Genomic DNA, 21,606 nt, shown 5'->3' with positions numbered 1-21,606 from the left:
TATTTGGGCCCTTTTTTGGCCCCTAATTCCTAAACTGTTGAAACCAAAACTCCCAAAATCAATCCCAACCGTTCTTTTGTGGTCATAAACCTTGTGTCAAAATTTCATAGATTTCTATTAACTTAAACTAAAGTTATAGTGCGAAAACCAAGAAAATGCTTATTTGGGCCCTTTTTGGCCCCTAATTCCTAAAATGTTGGGACCAAAACTCCCAAAATCAATACCAACCTTCCTTTTGTGGTCATAAACCTTGTGTTAAAATTTCATAGATTTCCATTCACTTTTACTAAAGTTAGAGTGCGAAAACTAAAAGTATTCGGACGACGACGACGACGACGACGACGACGACGCCGCCAACGTGATAGCAATATACGACGAAATTTTTTTCAAATTTTGCGGTCGTATAAAAAGCAGTACCTACTAGTCAGTGGGCACTTATGATCTATTTTCTTCAGCAACTTAGAAGGCAGCTTTTTAAAAACACAACCATAGGCATGAACTATTCATTCATTTTCAATATACAGCAAAATCTTTCTTTTTTACATAAAAGCATTTAAAATTCAAATAGAATTACTGCAAAGTATATTTTTTCTCCAGGCCAACCTTTCAGCTCTGAACCTTATTTGAACCATAGTTTTGGTATTCATCAGGTCTTAACTGATTAGACAGATTGCTTAATCAATGGAAACATGTCAATTACCAATTCATTTAAGGATATTCAATTTTATGTCTTAATACTTCTATACTTATCCATCCATCATAAGTATAGTGTCAATAACAAATCCTGAGTCAGTGTACAGATTCTAAAGAAGTAAACATGTCATATCTTATTTGTACATTAATATCATGAGAAGCCATTGTTTTTTTTTTAATGACTATTTAGAAGTTCACAGTTTAACAGAGTATATGAGTTTGAAGTTAACTGCAGGAAGTGGAGAAAAATCTAGCTAAGGATGCTTATTAATCCCAGTTAGATGATACTGGTAACTACTGTAAAACAGATGCCAATGAAAACATAGAACTTATCTGTCACAAGAAAGTCCATGTCAGGACAAATGTAAACAAGTGAATTTGATACAATTTTAATGTTATAGGGTTATTCCATGTACATATGCACAGACTCAGAGTTGCTAAAAAATAATGAAGAACATGATGTGAATTTCTTCTAAAATAAAAATAAAAACATTTTGGTCAACACTTACTTTTTCAACAAATTGTCAGCATTCCCATGGGAACTAACTGTGCACCTTTCCTTGTCGACCACTCATTTACTTTTCAAGACCTAGCTAGCAGCAGTTACTCAGACTTCATGTCATCAGTTCCTGAGCAGAAAGTAGAGGGTTATTTCATCCTTATTCCAGTAGATAACAAGGCTTTGTTGAAAACAATTTTGTATCAAATAAAACATGAAGGTCTTGCAGCATAGATTCTTAAGGTAATGCCATTGCTTATCATCTTAATTACATGTTGATGTTATAGTGTTCTTTTTACGTCTTTGTATATTCCTCATCTTTACTGTTTAGTCCATTTTTGTTAATATACTATTGGCATGGCGAAGTATTTCTACATTCTGACATTGTGTTATTGTGCTAAGGTCAGTTGTGTTATTGTGCTACGGTCATTTTTTGTATTCTGGTCTTTCATTACCTCTTATTTACTTTGACTACTGTGGATTCATTTATTTTTATTGGTATTAATTTTCATTGAATGCTGAATACTTTCATTTTCGTGGATATTTGATTTAGTGGTATTGCCTTTCTCTGTATAAAAAAACCTATTGAAATATGTTAGTCGTTGAACATTTGAATTCATGGTTCACCTCTACCCAAGAAAACCACGAAAATTAGTATCAACCGAATAATAATGAATCCACAGTATATGCCATTTTGTTTTTCTTTGTTGCAATTGCTATTTGATTTTATAGTGATTAAAATTACAACACAATGTTGACTGCTATTACCCAATTTTACCTATTATGTCTGTTTGTATTAGTACTTTTGCTCACACATTGTTGACCATATAATGGGTCTTACAAGTGAGAGGTTAAGCTAGCTATAAAACCAGGTTTAATCTAACATTTTCTACATAAGGAAATGACTATTCCAAGTCAGGAAAATTGAGTTGATTTTCATTCATTTGGTGTGTTTGAGCTTTTGATTTTTCCATTTGGTATAGGACTTTCAGTTTTGAATTTCACTTGGTGTTCAGTACTTTAGCTTTTTCGATTTTTAAGCTCTTTGCTATAAACTAAACTGAATTGTTCCTGCAACTAGCCTATTTCTTTTCTCAACTTGGAAGAATTAACAACTTTGATGTTACTTCAATGACATCAAATCAAAACTTAGAACCTCAAATTTTTATTTTCACACAGGCCTAAATTTAGCTTTTTATAATGTAACATTAAATATGGTATCATCTAATCATTATATTGCCATCAATTTACTTACAAGGCCAACATATCTCCCAAATGGTATTGTATCCTCCTTTCAAACATATTGAAGGTATTCCAGAAGCATGTCTTATGTGAAAGAATCCTGAATAACAAAATAATAATTTTTGACATAATTATCAAAGCAAAGGTTTCAAGATGCTCCCCAATCTGAAATCAAAATTAATAAGACAATTTGAAGTCTCCCTGAGAAATTGGAAAAATCAGATTAAGATTTTATACTTTACAAAGAAATGTGAAATACTTGAGAAATATTACAATTGAAAGTTGAATTCAGTGCAATTAATTTAAAGCAAGGAAGAGAATTAAGTTGATAAAAGTTGAACCAATCAAATTTCTTTCCAAGGATAAACTTTCCTCAAATATAAAAAAATTCAATGACACAAACAGTATTATTGCTGATGTCAGAAAACAAGCAAAAAGACTACCAGCTTAAGCACACCCCTGAGTGTGGGATATTTTGCTGTGTTGAAGACCCTTGGTAACCTTTGGCAGTTTTTTCTGCTCTTAGGCCGGGATGTTGTTTCTTTAAGACACATTCCCTATTTCCATTTTCAATTTTAAACATAATATGAAAGTGGATTTGTATAAATTTCTTATAAGAATAACTAATCGAAGAATTCAAATAGAGAAAAATATTCAACGAGGTGACCGAACAACACATTAATTCACGAATGTGCGTAGCGCATGAGTTAATTATCAGTGTTGTTTGGTCACGAGTTGAATATTTTTGCTCTTTTTATCAACTTAATTCTCTTAAAATTTTTGCTCTTTTTATCAACTTAATTCTCTTAACATCTCTTTAAAATTTCAAAATCTGTTTTCAATCAGACAGTTTTCAGGTGATTGACCAGAGTTATGATTGCATTACTTATAATTTTAATAAATTTTTATGGAAATGACACTTTTGAATTTATCCTTTTGTAAACTACTGTTACAAATAGTTCAAGGTTAAAATTTCAAAACAATCTTTCTGTGACACCTACAACTAGCATCAAAATTGTGTCAAAAAGAATATCAATCACTGTCTTCTTAACAAATAAACAATTAACATTGTCAATGGAATTCTGTGACATATATCCAGTACACAAACAATCAAGCTTGACATACAAGGACAAAATAAAAAGGTCAACTAGAGACAATATTAAATACGTACCAAGAAAATCATTCTACTAATTTCTTCTAAGGTACCTAAAAATTTTGAACTAATTCCATCAGTAAAGTTAAGCTATGGGATTTTGATTTGTAAGAATCATAAGGTTAAAATGTAAAAAGTTACATTGAGGGATACCAGAACACCAAAAATATTGGCTTAATGATCTTGATTGCATTGGTTCATGGACCCTATAATATTTCCATTTTCCCCTAATGTTATTTACTAATGAAGTTATCTGACCAATGTCTCAAAATCTGGAGGTGACATCAGATGCTGAAAACTTTTTTTCTAATCTGCAAAATCATACCATTTAATATGTCAAGAGTATAATAAGCAATTGGATCCCATGTTTTATACTATTACTGTAAACCAAATATCATTGCCCTACATCTTTTTTCCATTTGTCAAATAAACTTGATCATCATTTTATCATATACCAGGATTGACATTTAAACCAGGATTGCAATTAAGTATTAGCGCCAGACTCATGTTTTGTCTACAAAAGACTCACCAGTGATGCTTTAATCAAAAGTTTAAAAGGCCAAATAAAGTTGGAAGTTGAAGAGCATTGAGGACAAAAAATCCCTAAAAGTTTTGCCAATTAGACAACTAAGGTAATCTATTCCTGAGATAGAAAAGCCTTTAGTATTTTCAAGTGAGACAAAAAAGCCTCATCTTCATTCTGATATAATCTTTGCTCCCCTTTCTATTATGTTTTTTGCCTATTTTTGTATGTTTAATACAGTTTAAGAATTCTGATTATGTCTGTGTGATGAAATAAATCTAGGGCAATACTTTAAATGCAAAGAAGTATTCATAATTTTTTACAAACTTCATATTCTAAACCAAAATATCATATTCTCAATAGTTTAAAAAGAACAAATGATGATAAAAATGGCAGTTCATTCTTTTTTAAACCATCTTAAGTAAATCAGCTCAAATATTAGTATAATAGCATATTTAAATAGTTAGTATAATAGCATATTTAAATAGTTAAGTCCAACTTGCAATTACAATACAATAACTAAGAATCAGAGGAATACAGTTTCTAAGGATTGCCTTGAGACAATAGAAATAAGTAATTAGTAGGGTTTTTACAACTTAGTTTTATTACTGTTTCACACCTTAACTCATTTTAATTATGGCCAACTAAAATTAATTAGTAGATTTTCATCCAAATTTTTGAAAAAAAATGGGGCGGGTGGGAGGATTTTATTTTTTAAATTTTATTTCATATGAAACCTTCGTCATGAGTTTTTCATACCGCGGGGTATATGCTAGTGGGAAACAAGCTTGTATAATGTATATACATGCTGTATAAGGAATCCTACACTATTTTTCAAACTCTTAAATAAAAATCCCTGATTGGCAACCACTGTTATACATGCAATTGCCGCTTTAGAAACCTATTTATAGTAGACATCAAAAAGAAGAGAAATGCTCTCTTCAGTCTTCAGTTAGACTACTGTTATACCTACACCACATTTATTTTGCTTTCTAAGCAATGGTTTGTAGTCGTCATAAAATCAATTAAATGTTTTGGTACAATTGTATGCAACACAAGTATTACGAGTACAGAATAAAATGTAAACTCAGTGTTGAAAGAAATTATGATGTAAAACATGAACTTAACCAAAAAATTAGTTGTGGCTTAAGGACTAAATTGATGGTAGGGGCAGTAACAGAGGGTGTTTGCTGTTTGTCAACAAAAACAAAAGCCATGGGTGAATAGAAGGGCTTGTTATAATTAAAATGCGTGTTTGTCGACATTTTTTTCCAATATACTGTCATAATTCAAACAAGTTCGTGTTTGTGTCAATTTCTTTAATCTAGTCATGTTTTTTGTACCAATTTGTTCTACGATTCTTGCGCTTTGGATATCATTCACAGTCCAAATTTCCTGACACAAAGTCATTGTATAAATAAAGAAAAAACACTGTTTTCGATTCATTTGTGACTACCGCAATTTGCGTTCAAGGACAAGGCGTTTTACTCGTAACTCGAATATTTCATGCCCTTCTCGTTATCAATCTCTATTCTCGGTAGATGATGTTGTCATCATAGAGCAGCAGAATATTTCGACTTAATCATTTTCGATGGGATTACTCCGGCGAAGAAATACAAAAAAGAAATTTGAAACAGGAAGTTTCGAATGAAACGAAATTATCGATGGTTCCTGGTAACGGACATGACCAAAATCCGGGAATCGTATTTTTGTTAAATAAAAAAAATCGGGGCGGGACGATTTCAGAGGGGCGGGCGGGGATGAAAATCTAGCAATTAATTCTAATTGGCCTAATGGTAACTATGCAAAGCCATAGTTTATTCATTTAGCCTACCATTATTTATGACAATGCAAGGGACATATATTTTGGCAAATATTAGCTGTGCTAGGCATATTATTTAGATGCCTGTCATATATTGTAATAATTCCACAAAACAGCTAAATTTTGATTAATTATTTGTTTTGCTGCTAGACCTACAGTACTAATAGAATAAAGACAAGAAAGAATCTATAGGTTTGACAAGTGGAGCTGTCTCCTGGGATTGCAAATTTTTCTTTACATAAGATAAGGTCACATTTCTGATCAAAATTTAACTGCTCCTCTAGATCCATCACTAAGGCTGCCAACTCTGACACAAAACCTTTCAGTTTACTTTTATTGACATTATGTCCCTCAATGCCCACATATTTTAAGTGAAATTGATTCAGTGAGAGAGATAAAGATTATTGCATACTGCAGGCTTACATCTATTGTCTTCATCATAGGCATTCAAATTGGAGTATTATATATTTCATGAGGGGTCTATTTGATTATTATTATTGTAATTTTATTACAACGAATATGATTGCTAAAACCTAATTCTGGTTTCAGTTATAATTCCAAATAATGAGGTGATGTAATTAAACCATTAACTTATTCCATTACCCTAAGTTAAATCTTTTAATGGCAACTTTTACACAAGGTCTTTGGATCAGAATCCAGTACCTCTATTTTTTCATCAATATTATTAAGACCACGTGTTAAAATTATCTTGGTTTTTTTTCCCCAGGTATAACCAATAAATTAAAGAATCTCTTTGCTGCCCAGCCCAAATAGTTAACTTTAAAGGAACCAAAAGTTTATGTTAATAAAAGGGCATACCTCGTGAAAGATAAAGTGAATTGCCACCTGAATTTGAAAATGGATCTGTGTATTATTGAAATAAGCATTGTGTATAAGTTTTATGGTATTTGGTTGAGGCAAACTAAAGTAGAGAACGGAAATCAATTTTGAAGACCTATGGACGGGAAGGACGGACAAATGTAAGACGTAATACCCCAAACAGCAGCAGGGGCATAAAAAGTAGTTGCTGAAATATGAAATTTAGGTCAAGGACAATGGACATTATGACAGACGAAAACTTCATAACACATGGCATCTGTATACCCATTTCTTTAAACTTACACTTGTTATTTTGTAAATGACAAAAAATGTACTGGTTTGGGATAGAGCTTCTACAATGATCAATAATGTACTATCCTATACAAAACAATGTACTAATCTGAACCTGAGAGAAGAATCAGCTGCTTCCAAGCTAGATAATTAACTTAATATAAATAATATACTGTCAATCAAAACAAGTATGCTTAATAATAATAGGGTACATCTGACTTAGTCAATGTTTTCATAATATAATAATCAGTATCAGAAGAATTATATTTTATTGATAATCAAAACATAATTAATAGATATGAGGAAAAATCTGCATCTTAATCAACCTGCATAGATATTTGTTACTATGCTACATCAATATCTGTTATTGATATTCAAACAAATATATATTAGATAAATGAATAAAAATACTATCTAGATGATCAACACAGTTTCTATCTGGCATGATGCAAAACTTTCTATCAATAACAGAAATGTTAGTTATTGCTACGAAAATCATCAAGTGTCATTTTTCAATCTTTCAAAGAAAGTCATTCATGAACTGTAAAAGTAAATATCATCAACATCACATTTACCATCAGTAACAATTAGTCCAGCAGATAGGTGCAATATATGAAGGAATTGTGCACTTTGTGTTAAAAGCAACAAATTTTCCTCAAACATACTTCTATCTATACTCTTCAATTTTAGATATGGAAGCAAGCTGGAAATATAGTTAACCTCCGGTAAAATCCAAAATGGCAGATGCATGTTTAAATTTCAACTTTTCTTAATTCTCTTTCAATTTGTTAAGTTTAAACTAAAAGAACTGATGTTTTAATTGATCTGAATCATATTAGATGGTTTTAAGAGTTGTTGAAGCAGCAATTTGGTGACGTGTGGTCAACTTCCGGTCGAAATTTCATGATAAAATTCAAGAAAAATGCCGACTTTTAATTTGCAAAAAGTGAGAAGAAGGATGTAATAGAATCAGTATTTATTTCTTTGGAGATCATTATAATTCAATTAATATGGTCATTATTATATTTGAATGAAGATAGACAAGACATACACTTTATAAACCAAAAGTCTAAATGACAATTCAAAGATGAGATCGTAAAGTTTTCAAATTATTGAGACGATGACCAAAGACCAGGAAGATCTTCCTCAAATGTTGAAGAGGATTTTAGTTCATTTATATGTTTTGGAGTTTAGTGTGACATCCATTTTCACTGAACTAGTACACAATTTTGCATAGGGACTAGCTAATGACCACCTCCGGGTGCGGGAATCTCTCACTGCATTGAACACCCATTGGTGTCATTTGACTGTTGTCTGCTCTTTGGTCAGTTTGTTGTCTAAATTGGACACCAGGCAATTGAGCTGGAACTCACCAGCACACCAGCTTACCAAGAAAAATAGCAATGAAAGAATGTGTATGTTACTTTTGATGTTCGTATAAAAACCTCTAGAAGAAAAAACAAGTAATGTTGATATTTCTTTTCGTCAATGTGTACTAAAGCTTCAGTACATACCTTTATTAGAGAAGATCAGTGTACACAAAACGAAATATCATGTCCAATGACTTGCTAATCTTTATCGGCAGGCATCAAAAGTCTCTAGTGAAGATGAGACTGAATAAGGAAGAGACACGAATACGCCATGGAATCGCATTAGTTGAATTCATCAGCTACATTGAAGATTCCATAACCGAAGAAGATTTAGCACCCGTATTCAAGATGTCAGGTTTTTTCTAGGCGAATAAGGAATCTAGGTGTTGACGTTGAAGACAGGGTTCATATAACAAGATAAAATAATAGACTTCTTAAATTTTACATTAATGGGTTGTTTGCCTGACAGACACTTTTACATGTTTGACTTGGACGGCGAGTTGTCTCAATTGCACTCATACAACAACTTTTTACATCTAATGCTTGCCTATTTACTTAATATTTAGGAATAAAAACCAGGGAGAGAGAATTAACTTGCTTTCAAAGATGACATAAAACCCCCATTTCAGAAACCAGGTGATGACGACTTTGATTCAAACTAAATGCAGATTACTAAATCAGTAACAATAATTCGCAGCGACATATTTATTGTTACATTTGGGTTTGACGGTAGTTTTCCCGTGCACTGTGAGGAGAATTCTGTTCCAAGATCTCTCGTAACTCTTGTTAGTTCGTTGTTGTTAGACAAGATATAACAACCAACTTTTATTAGCAGGAAACACTAACGATTGCTTAGATGTTAATATTCAACAGCTACAAACGAATCCTTAAAGTTAACTCTCCAAATATCCGTCATCATGCATCTAAAGAAACCCCTTACATATGCACATAGGAATAATGGTTCACTGTCAGACAGAAAACATGAAATAAATAAGTTGTTTAGTCAGATGCACTGTTAACAGAAAACCCATTAACCCTGCGAAGATGGATGATAGCTTGACAAGAAATGGCAAGACTTGCTAAAGAGTTTGAGAAGAGGGTCAAAAGATACCAGAGGGACAGTCATATATCAATTTCTTGATGAAGAGGACACAACTGACCATGAGCAGAAACTAAGTGCTCAAATGTCGTTTATCCATGATGTAGCTTCTGTGTTAGAAGAGTTAGGAAATCAATTTTTTAAAGACAGCAACGAACTGCTTGTTCTGTATACCAATTAAAGATACAGCTCCCTCAGCAGTTGTTGATACTATTCGTCGTTCGTTGAATAGAAATAGTTGGACAGTACCAGTATGAAAAGTTTATATAAGAGGAAACTTGGACAAGTTCTTTAAACAGGCAGATCACATCCCTCCACCAGCATTCAGTCTGATTTATTTGTTTACGAAGTATTTTGAACCATTGACAAGATGTAACACCGATATGAGACACAAGGGTTGCGTTCAATATTGTGCAGCTACGTAGTGCTACGTAGATGTCTGTCTACTGTATGAGTAGATAGCCTAGATGCTATCAATATCTATGTAGCAGCTAGGCTAGCTACACGTTTAATAGTCAAAAATCTACGTGGCCCTATGTAGCCACTACGATATTGAATGCAGCCCAGGCAAGTTCTCTGAATGTCGAAACCACTATTACGCAATTAATCGAACGATTCCTTATTCTGATGTATGATCGAACAAATATATCAGAGAAGTTCAATGATATTCAACATTTTTTTTACAACATTGTTTATTTTTATTAACATATGTATTTTGTCTCAAAGTTACGTTTTCTTGTGATATCTTTTACCGGAAGTGACAAAAATCTGAATAAAATACCCGGAGGGTTTCAAAGAAATGATACATTATTTCAAACCATGAATACACAGAGTATTATAGTCTACAAAGCAAAGTTTTGCTACCAGTTGGGAGAATTAAATAATCATTAATCAGTAATTAAATGCATGTCTGCCATTTTTAAATTAAATATAAAACCAGAAGTGTTTAAAATCAAGCTTGCCTCCATATCTAATTTTGTTTAGAATGGTCCAAACTAGGTCTCTACTAAATTTTATGCTTTTATCACAAAGTGCACAATTATTTACCTATCTGCTGGACTAAATGTATTGAAACTTAAAAAGCATAAGTTTGAACTGTTAACAAGTTATTGTGCAGAAAATATTTCCAGCTGCCAGCCTCCGGTTCTGGCCCCTTTTAATTCCACAACTTTTTTTTCCTTCCGATTTCAAAACACAAGAGTTCAAAGCAAAATTTCAACTTTTAAATTAATCATGTTTTATCGATCAGTACACTACATGTACATCCAATGTCTGACCATAAAGTCCATTCACTATACCAAAACATCAGTATCCACAGGATGCAGAACAAAAGTGCTCTTAACTGCATATATATATAGCCATAAATATTTAGCAATAGTTAAATCTATCCAATGAAAACATTATTTAAAGATCTTAAAAAAAACATAAATGACATTTCAAGAGATGCATTAATGGTCCACTTGTCCTAAAAATCGCCCATGCAGATTTATGAAAAGCTGGCAAAAATGGGAATGCTAGAAAAGTTATCATCTTGGCACTAATACAACTCCCATATCAGCAAGATATTCACCAAACCCTTCTTCTCCCCTGCAACCCAGAATCAAAAATTAAAGATTTATCTAAGTTTGACATCCTAACAGTGCGACATTAATGTGTATTTTTGATTGTTTTTTTTAAGTTCCTTTTTTCACTTTTAATTTCTTAGCCGACATATAAATTTCTGCTCTGACTATTAGATAACTAAAATATACTGGATTTTATAGTAAAGAAATGGTTTAATGATTTCATTAGCAATTTCAAATCTCTCCTGAGTGTAGAAAATTTATTCTTAATGTCTGGCTATGTCTAATATTGTCAGGACTAATCTAGCAGAAAATCATGAAATTACTGCAATGGATCTGACAATATTCGCCAAAACAATAATAAAGTTGTCGCAATATCAATTTCTGTGATAAACTAATATTTGACTGGTAAAGAAATAACTAGCTTAGAAGTTAGTGAGGCAGAAAAGGTTGTCTTTGACATTTTTGTCAATAACTGTCTTGTAGAGAGTTGTGGTAATTATGGACTATATAAGAACAAAATTGAGAGTTTTACATTAAAAAAAAAATCTTCAGAGCAAAAGCATGCTTTTTGTAAATTCTATATTTCGTATCTGGGGATTACATAAAGCAAAACAAAAATGGAATGATAAAAATAAAGGAACAAATCAAAATAATAATTCCTTTTTTAATTGTACCGATATGTTAGCTGAATTGAATTTTTAACTACTCTATTCACTATACTAGTTTTGCCCCTTCCTCACCGCCTAAAATATTATTTGATATTGTCTCAGGGTCAAGGACATGACTTCAGTGGTCAACAATCAGACCTTATATGTGCTTGCTCTGTTATTACTGATGGTTGCAATCATTTTCAGAGAGTTATGTTCCATGATACTTTTGTCAACTCAACAGTTCAAATTGAAAAACAAAGGATAAGTGCTTATACTTAAATTGATGAAAAGTTTGGTAGCATGCTACGATTGATTGATTGATTTTTGGCCATTTCCAGCGCTATTATCAATTTGGTGGCAGTCAGTTTTAATTGGTGGAGCAAGTCAGAGTGCAAGAAAAGCATAGATGTTTTAAGCTCATAATCTTAATTTGTTACAGTTATTAGCTGTCATTAAAAAAATTATGAAAATAGAAAATGTACAATTTAAACATTTTAAAACTAGAAGTTCTGTTGAGTTTATATTTTTTGAAGGTTTTCTAGATGTGTCAACACAAATATAAAGCTCTACTTTTAAGAAGAATTTATGAGACATATGCTGTAAAGAGTCTTAATATCCTCAATTTTATGACCAAAAATCTGATTTAGCATTTTCCAAGTAATTACATAAATGGTTTTATGGTGGTAATTTCATTTCTGATTCCATGTACAGGCTTTAATAGTAACTTAAAGCACACTGTTTTATTACTTCCTCTTCATGTCTTAATCATAGTGTAGGAGGTTTTTTGTTGACAAAAACTAAAATATCTTTTATGTCTATAATAGGAAGTTGACAAAGACAGAAAAATCATTTAAAAACAAGGCAGTAATTAAGTATATAAAGACCATCATCATTTTCTCTGATTACACATTACTTTCAAAGGGTAAGGAGGAAATATCAATTAATTAATTGAATATCATTGATGAAAGGTTATCATACAAAAGGATGGGTTAATTGAGTGAAGTAATGTCATAGACTTAGCAAAACTGCTCCAGAGAATAAATGTGATGTTTTTCCAGAGTGTGTGGGAATGGAAAATTCACAGGCTGAATTAAGGATCCCAAGAGTTCAAACCTCCACCATGTGAAAATAAACAATTGTTTCTAAAAAACAATAAGCAATAGTGAGTGAAATGGTTCAACACTTAACACTGATTTATTAAAAAAAAAAGATCAAGACAGTGTACCTGTAGAGTTCTAATTAAAAACAGGATATCACATCATAATTTTTACAGTGACGTTTATCAAGCATAATATCATAAATATTCAAAGTTAATGAGCCATGAATGAAGGTACAGGACCAAAAAATCTTCATGGAAATGAGATATGTCAATACTAATATACCTGCATACCACATATCATGGAGTCCTTTCCACTAGTGATTGACCATAACCTGACAAAAGAGCAAAAGTTTCGTAAGTCAATAGACCATGACTGAAGGGGGTACTTACTGAGACCAAATAATCTCCATGGAAAGGAGATGTACCAATTCAAATACTACTGCATACCAAGTTGTACTTACCAACCTGGCACTAGTGATTCCCCATTAACTGTCAGACCTAATAAAAAACTGATATATTGTTGATACAGGCTCCGTCACCACAATGCCAGATTTTAACAGCATACCTTATAATGTCTTGCTTAATTTGACTTCATCAAAACAAGACACAAATTAAAGGAATGAAGTAAAACATCAGAACCAATGAATACACATTATAATTTAAAGTACTTTTAGTTTAAACATTCCTTCAAATTTGTTTTAAGCTACTACAGAAATCATTTCCTGGACTTGATATGATTCTCATTTTAACACATTCCAGTTTATTGAAATAAACATTTATACCGCCACATTTAATTCCTCAAATCTAAGATGAAAAGAACTTAGATCTTTAGATTTTAAACTAATATGAATCATATTAAAAGTGTCAGGAACTTTTTTGGTCAGATTCTAGTTTGCAGTAATTGATAGGCAAACAGCTGTCTTTAGCCAAACATTTTGTACTACATTTTGTACATACATTCAGTCTCCATATAAAGTTATGAATGTTTTTATAACAATATATAATGCAATCTAAATGCTCAACTGCAAATCATATCTGATTCAAAAGGATTGGTTTCTAGGCAATTATATATGAGAACTAAGTGAAAAGGTCATCATCACTTTTAACATTAGATTTTAAATGAAAACAGCTCTATAAATATAATATCCACTAAAGAAAGTAATAAAACCTCATCATTTAAACATGTGATTTTTTAAATAATGGACTGTAACAGATCCTTATATAGCTTAAAATAGTAACATTTCATATGCTAATACAAAATTACATTTCAAAGAGAGAAATCGAGCATTCATCGATAATAATTCATCATAAAAAGGTTGTCCTGCTGTCGTCTTGTAGAATACAGATCAATTTCTTAAATCCTCATTAATATTCACGACATCCTGACATCCCTTCAACTGCTACAAGATTGTTACTAAAAAAAGATATAAGATCACATAATCGACTGTTGACTTATAAAAATAAAACACTGAACCACTAACTTCAATACACGTTCAAATATAAAGAAAAAATATCTTCTTTACTACATGAACTATTACACATTGTTAATCAATTGAACTATTAAATTTTATTACTGTTTACTGCACCGAAAACCCCATCATGCAATGTAATTAAAATGTCATAATGATCAGTTGTGTTCATGAAAAAACACTTAACCCAAGTAGAACACAGAAAACTGAAAACATTCAATTTTCCAATGGAGAAGCTTTGAAGTGCTTTCAAAATCTTTCCATTGTTTTTCATCAGTTGTGCAGCAATCCCCTGCATAAATCCTTTACACCACTTCAAATATATATATTTAAAATCAGAAGCATAATAGTGATAGTGGTAGGATTGCCAATGACATGACTCTCTACAAGAAACCGAAAAATGCCCATAATTTTCACTCTTTAATACAATGTATTCAAATTCTAGCATATTATAGCAATCATGTTGATTTTGACCATTTTTTAGTCAAAATTTTTTTTTAATTCAAAGAAAAATTAGTACTCACACATTCATATGTTCAGTTAATTATTTCACCCAGTAAATACACATATTTCAAAAGCACCAGGTTGACAGTGAGTTCACATATACATATTTACTTCATGGAGTCACAACATTATTTATACCTCAAACAGGACTCATATAAAATACTTTATTAACAGGTTTTATTCAACATATACACACGGTCTTAAGACAAGTTGTTCAGACACATTTTCTCTTTCTTTTTGTTTGTACTATCACTTCTTGCTCATCATGACCATTTTAAATGTCTTACTTTAATAAATTAACTAAATAAAATTAACATGGTGCTGTAATTGAACAGACATCTGTCTGGGTTGCTTGGTCAACAGATCTGATTAAAAGCTGATTACAGTACATCTAACCATTAATAGTATGGAATTGGAGGAATATTTTACCTGGTTCATTTTCTTTTAAATTTAAGAAAAAGTTATATATAAACTCTTGCAACACTTAGAGAATCCCTATGGTAATATATACCAACAGACTAATGACTAACTGGAAATTTATATTAAACATTTACTTTCACAAGAAAGGTAAATAGAAGTCTTTGGGCTCCATCCTTTTTACTAATCATACATATTGCCTTATCTGTTTTTACACTTTTAAAAATATACAGCCAGACAAATTTCAAATTCATAGTTGGTAATCAATCAATGTGTTCTATTCAAATCATTATAGGTCAAAATAAAAGTACAAACTGACATGTCTGGTCCAGCAAACTAAGGACTTTTTAATTCCTCTGAATACAACTATAAAATATTTGAAACGATACCAGTAATAAATGTTGCCAAAATAAGCTATCAAATTCACACTAGACTAAATAAACCAAAAAGACATTGTCCTACAGAATACATATTTTAGATGACATTTATAATACTTATTTGATGTCTATATCATACTGTGAAGAAAATCATTATCCACAGGTCCTGTTAAACCTTTACAGTTATATCTATATAAATCTTATAACTTATAAAAACAGGATTTGTCACAGTGACAAATAATGTCACAAACATTTACATCATATAAAAGAGATATGAAATGAAAAGTAAATTGACTTATTGCCATAAAGAACTTGAAACAGATATAGATATACAATGCTTTTCTAACTTAAAATTATAAGGCAATCTTATAGATTTATTATCATTACAAAATAGCCACTCCACTTCAATATTTCCGATCCACTGCCTCCACATTTTTTTTCTTTCTCAACTTACTGGACTTTCTTTACTTATCTTGTATGATTATAGGAAAATAAATTCACCAAATATAAAGTTGTGTTGAACACTGTTCTCAGGCAAATATTGACAAAATATTTTATTGGTACATTTGTGTATCAAAATTGCAGATTTCAGTTATAATGCCAGTAAAGTTCTTATTTGAAAATTATTTTGTATATAAATGAGACGGAATGATAAGCCACTTTTTTGTCTTCTTGAATTTGAAAATAAAAAAAGGAATGTAAATTTATCAACTAACCACAAGGTAAAGACAATAGCAATGTCATTCTAAAAGTAAAGAAACTACCACTGGCATTCACAAGGTAAGACACTATCACTGTCAGTCACTAGGTAAGACACTACCACTGTCATTCTAAAGGTAAGGACAATGTCACTGTCATTCTAAAGGTAAAGAAACTACCACTGGCATTCACAAGGTAAGACACTATCACTGTAATTCACTAGGTAGGACACTATCACTGTCATTCACAAGGTAAGGACAATGTCACTGTCATTCTAAAGGTAAAGAAACTACCACTGGCATTCACAATATAAGACACTATCACTGTACTTCACTAGGTAAGATACTATCACTAGCATTCCCAAGGTAAGACACTATCACTATCATTCACAAGGTAAGACCCTGTCACTGACATTCACAAGGTAGGACACTATCACTGTCATTCACAAGGTAAGACACTATCACTGTCATTCACAAGGTAAGGACAATGTCACTGTCATTCTAAAGGTAAAGACACTATCATTGTCATTCACAAGGTAAGACACTATCACTAATTCACTAGGAAAGACACTATCATGGTCATTCACAAGGTAAGACACTATCAGTACCATTCACAAGGTAAGACACTTTCACTGTCATTCACAAGGTAGGAAGCTATCATTCATTCATAAGGTAAGACACTATCACTATTATCCACAAGGTAAGACACTATCAGTGTCATTCACAAGGTAAGACATTATCACTATCATTTACAAGGTAAGACACTATCACTATCATCCACAAGGTAAGACACTATCACTGTCATTCACAAGGTTCATTGTCATTCACAAGGTTCACTGTCATTCACAAGGTAAAACATTATCACTGTCATCCACAAGGTAAGACACTATCACTGTCAATCACAATGTTCACTGTCATTCACAAGGTAAGACACTATCACTGTCATTCACAAGGTAAGACACTATCACTGTCATTCACAAGGTAGGACACTATCACTGTCATTCACAAGGTTCACTGTCATTCACAAGGTAAGACACTATCACTGTCATCCACAAGGTAAGACACTATCACTGTCATTCATAAGGTAAGACACTATCACTGTCATTCACAAGGTAAGACACAACCACTTTCATTCAAAAGGCAAGACACTATCATTCACAAGGTAAGATACTATCATTGTCATTCACAAGGTAAGAAACTATCACTGTCATTCACTAAGAAAACATGATCACTGTCATTATAAAGTTGTAGACACTATAACTGTCATTCACAAAGCAAGACACTATCACTATCATTGTCATTCACAAGGTAAGACACTTAAACTATCATTCATAAGATAAAGACACTATCATTATCATTCACAAGGTAAGACACTTTTGCTGTCATTCACAAGGTAAGACACTTTTGCTGTCATTCACTAGGAAAGACATCATCACTATCATTCACAAGGCAAGACACAACTACTGTCATTCACAAGGTTAGACACTATCAGTATCAATAATAAGGCAAAGACACTTTCACTGTAATTCACAAGATATTACACTTTCACTCATTCACTAGGACAGACACCATCACTATCATTCACAAGGTAAGATTCTACCAGTATCATTCACAAGGTAAGACACTATCACTATCATTCACAAGGTAAGACACTAGCTGCATCAATCATAAGGCAAAGACACTTTCACTATAATTCACAAGATATTACACTTTCACTCATTCACTAGGACAGACACTATCACTATCATTTACAAGGTAAGACACTACAAGTATCATTCACAAGGTAAGACACTATCACTATCATTCACAAGGTAAGACACAATCACTATCATTCGTAAGGTAAAGACACTCTCATCATCATTGACAAGGAAAGACACTATCACTATCATTTACAAGGTAAGACAAGATCACTGTCATTCACAAGGTAAAGACACTACAACTGGCATTCACAAGGTAAGACACAACCGCGATCATTCACAAGGCAGGGCACTATTACTCACAAGTTACAAAACGACTATCATTTGCAAGGTAAGACATTATCAGTATCATTCACAAGGTAAAGACACTATCCCTGTCATTCACAAGGTAAGACACTATCACTAGCATTCACAAGGTAAGACACTCACTGTCATTCACAAGGTAAGACACTATCACTATCATTCAGAAGGTAAAGACACTATAACTGGCATTCACAAGGTAAGACACAACTGCTATCATTCACAAGGCAAGACACTATCACTCACAAGTTCAGACACAACCACTATCATTCGCAAGGTAAGACATTATCAGTATCATTCACAAGGTAAAGACACTATCACTGTCATTAACAAGGTAAGACACTATCACTAGCATTCACAAGGTAAGACACTATCACTCATTCAATAGGAAAGACATTATCACTGTCATTTACAAGGTAAGACACTATCACTGTCATTCACAAGGTAAAACATTATCACTTTAATCCACGAGTTAAGACACAACCGCTATCATTCACAAGGTAGGACACTATCACTATCATTCACAAGGCAAGACACTATCACTATTATTCACAAGGTAAGACACTATCACTGTCATTCACTAAAAAAACATGATCACTGTCATTATAAAGTTGAATACAGTATAAATGTCATTCACAAGGTAAGACACAACTACTATCATTCACAGGATAAGACAATTTCAGTATCATTCACTAGGAAAGATACCATCACTATCATTCACAAGGTAAAGACACTATCTATGTCATTCACAAGGTAAGCCATTATCTATGTCATTCACAAGGTAAGACACTTTCACTGTTATTCACAAGGTAAGACACTATCACTGTCATTCACAAGGTAAGACACTATCACTCATTCACTAGGAAAGACACTATCACTATAATCCACGAGGTAAGACACAACCACTATCATTCACAAGGCAAGACACTATCTATCACATTTATTCACAAGGTAAGACACTATAACTGTCATTCACAAGATAAGACACTTTCACTAATTCACTAGGACAGACACTATCACTATCATCACAAGGTAAGACACTACCAGTATCATTCACAAGGTAAGACACTTTTGCTGTCTTTCACTAGGAAAGACACCATCACTATCATTCACAAGGCAAGACACTATCACTGTCATTCACAAGGTTAGACACTATCACTGTCATTCACAAGGTAAGACACAATCACTATCATGCATAAGGTAAAGACACTCTCATTATCATTGACAAGGAAAGACACTATCACTATCATTTACAAGGTAAGACAATATCACTGTCATTCACAAGGTAAAGACACTATAACTGGCATTCACAAGGTAAGACACAACTGCTATCATTCAGAAGGCAAAACACTATCACTGTCATTCACAAGGTAAGATACTACCAGTGTCATTCATAAGGTAAAGACACTATAACTGTCATTCACAAGGTAAGATACTACCAGTGTCATTCATAAGGTAAAGACACTATAACTGTCATTCACAAGGTAGTCACTATCACTATCATTCACAAGGTAAGACACTATCAGTATCATGCACAAGGTAAGACACTTTTGCACAAGAAAATGTATGATATATAAGAGCATCACAAGGTCAGTGTGACCCTTAATACCAAAATACACTAGACCTGTTTCTATTTATAGGCTATTCTCCACTTTAAGTAATAAAGCATCTGCATTCTTTTTCAAAATACAAGATTGATGAGTTTTTGATACATCTTGATACGGTTTGTTTAGTTATGCATCCTTCTTACTTGAATTTCCCATGATGATGTTTTATGATTCAATACAAATACTGATTTAAATATTTTTTCTGCATTAATTGTAAACTCCTCTGTGGGTGTTCAAATGATAGATTTGAATTGATGTGAAAACACCAGATTAGTTATATTATCCCCTGTCAAGGGAATACATTAGTACCTCAAATTTTGTTTTTATTTGCTAATAATTCAATTAAACCTATTTAACTTCCTAACATCAATTGGAGATTACAGGAATTTTTTGTAATGCAAACTTTCAGCATGTGCTTAAAGTAATTATTTTCAATTAAAAGAAATTTATACTTTGTCAGAATGAAATTTTCTACTCACAACATGACTAGAAAAAACTTTTTCACAGTCAAAGATTCAAAATAAAATTTATTCATTATTTCAATGAACTTTTTTTTTTTGCATCATGAGAAAGTTAATACTTTTGATGTAATAATTCATGAATTACTAGTAACTCTGCAATGGTAGAAGTGAAAATCACAAAAATCAACATTTTTAACCATTCTTTAGTGGTCCGGAAATTTCATTGAAATATAGTTCTATTTTTCATCTGGAAACCAAAGTGTGAGAGATAAGACTAGCAAACAGAGGGCCTAATGAATGGGAGGATACCTATATACTACAACTCTGTTGAGTTGGTTATAACAGAAACAGTAACTTTGACTTTTGACTTTCAAAATAATTTATAATAAATAATACAATAATTCTAAAGTATGTCTTATTTATGATGTTTATATAGTATTTAATCCTTACTTCAACTTTTCACACCTTCTGGGCTTAAATTGCAATTTAGGTGAAATTTTTATCCTCTTAAAAATAAATCCATTTTATATTTCAATACCAAATGATCTTTTCCTAATTCCTATTATGCATTAAATTTGATTGATACTTTGATAAATTTAAGATTTCACAACAAATGAGAAAAAAAATATATGGGAGGTCAGGATTAAACTTAAAATACTATATATAGATTTTAAGTGGTTAAAGAATTTAATCCCAAATATTAGGGCAAATCTGATACTTGGGTACTAAAAAGTACAAACTCATTGGACCTTTCATAATAAGTAATTTCATAAAGGGACATAGTTATCTTAAAATATTTGCTATCAAAGAGTTGACATAAATACAATGTATGGTATATATTCAATTTGAATTCTTCATTTATTCATTTGTACAAAAAAATGAAATTTTGCAGCTAACTGAAATTTAAAGTGGAAGGCATGCATTTTTGGTAGAATTCTGTAAAAATGAATGTAACTGGAATATATCCCATAAAAAAAAGGAGAAAATAGTTGAAATGATAACATTATTCTCCTGTTATAATCACAGGTTATATTTTAGATATCCCAAATTTGATTTAGCTTTTTTATTATGTCCCTTTTGTTCATATAGCATTCAAGTATTTACACATCCTGGCTTACAAGTATTTGGGTATCATTTTTTTTATTTATAACATACAACTTTTCAAATCTCACTCATCTACTAAGTCTAATATCAGCCTCAGGTATCAGTAATGGCTATAAGTAAAAGACTTTTAAATGTGTCCACATCTTA

The 21,606-nt window shown here is 32.0% G+C and overlaps 2 protein-coding genes across 5 annotated transcripts in view; both read right to left on the bottom strand.

Annotated features, from left to right (window-relative positions):
- Positions 1 to 21,606, bottom strand: part of LOC139514487 (general transcription factor 3C polypeptide 1-like) — a 227,791-nt gene that overhangs the window by 109,555 nt on the left and 96,630 nt on the right. The window lies entirely within an intron of this gene.
- Positions 1 to 21,606, bottom strand: part of LOC139514544 (FMRFamide receptor-like) — a 136,759-nt gene that overhangs the window by 76,169 nt on the left and 38,984 nt on the right. For 2 of the 4 annotated variants that reach the window (XM_071303952.1, XM_071303927.1), the window contains exons 2-4: positions 3,606 to 3,640; positions 2,448 to 2,534; positions 1,203 to 1,322 (exon numbers count right to left, since the gene is read on the bottom strand). The gene's annotated coding sequence lies outside the window, so the exon portion shown is untranslated. The remainder of the gene's footprint in view (positions 1 to 1,202; positions 1,323 to 2,447; positions 2,535 to 3,605; positions 3,641 to 21,606) is intronic. The other 2 variants (XM_071303934.1, XM_071303919.1) reach the window with 1 other exon arrangement.

Source organism: Mytilus edulis, chromosome 1 (assembly GCF_963676685.1).
Source record: "Mytilus edulis chromosome 1, xbMytEdul2.2, whole genome shotgun sequence".
Lineage (NCBI taxonomy): Eukaryota > Metazoa > Mollusca > Bivalvia > Mytilida > Mytilidae > Mytilus > Mytilus edulis.
The sequence above is the reverse complement of the archived record's forward strand: the minus strand, read 5'-3'. Positions and strand labels throughout refer to the sequence as shown.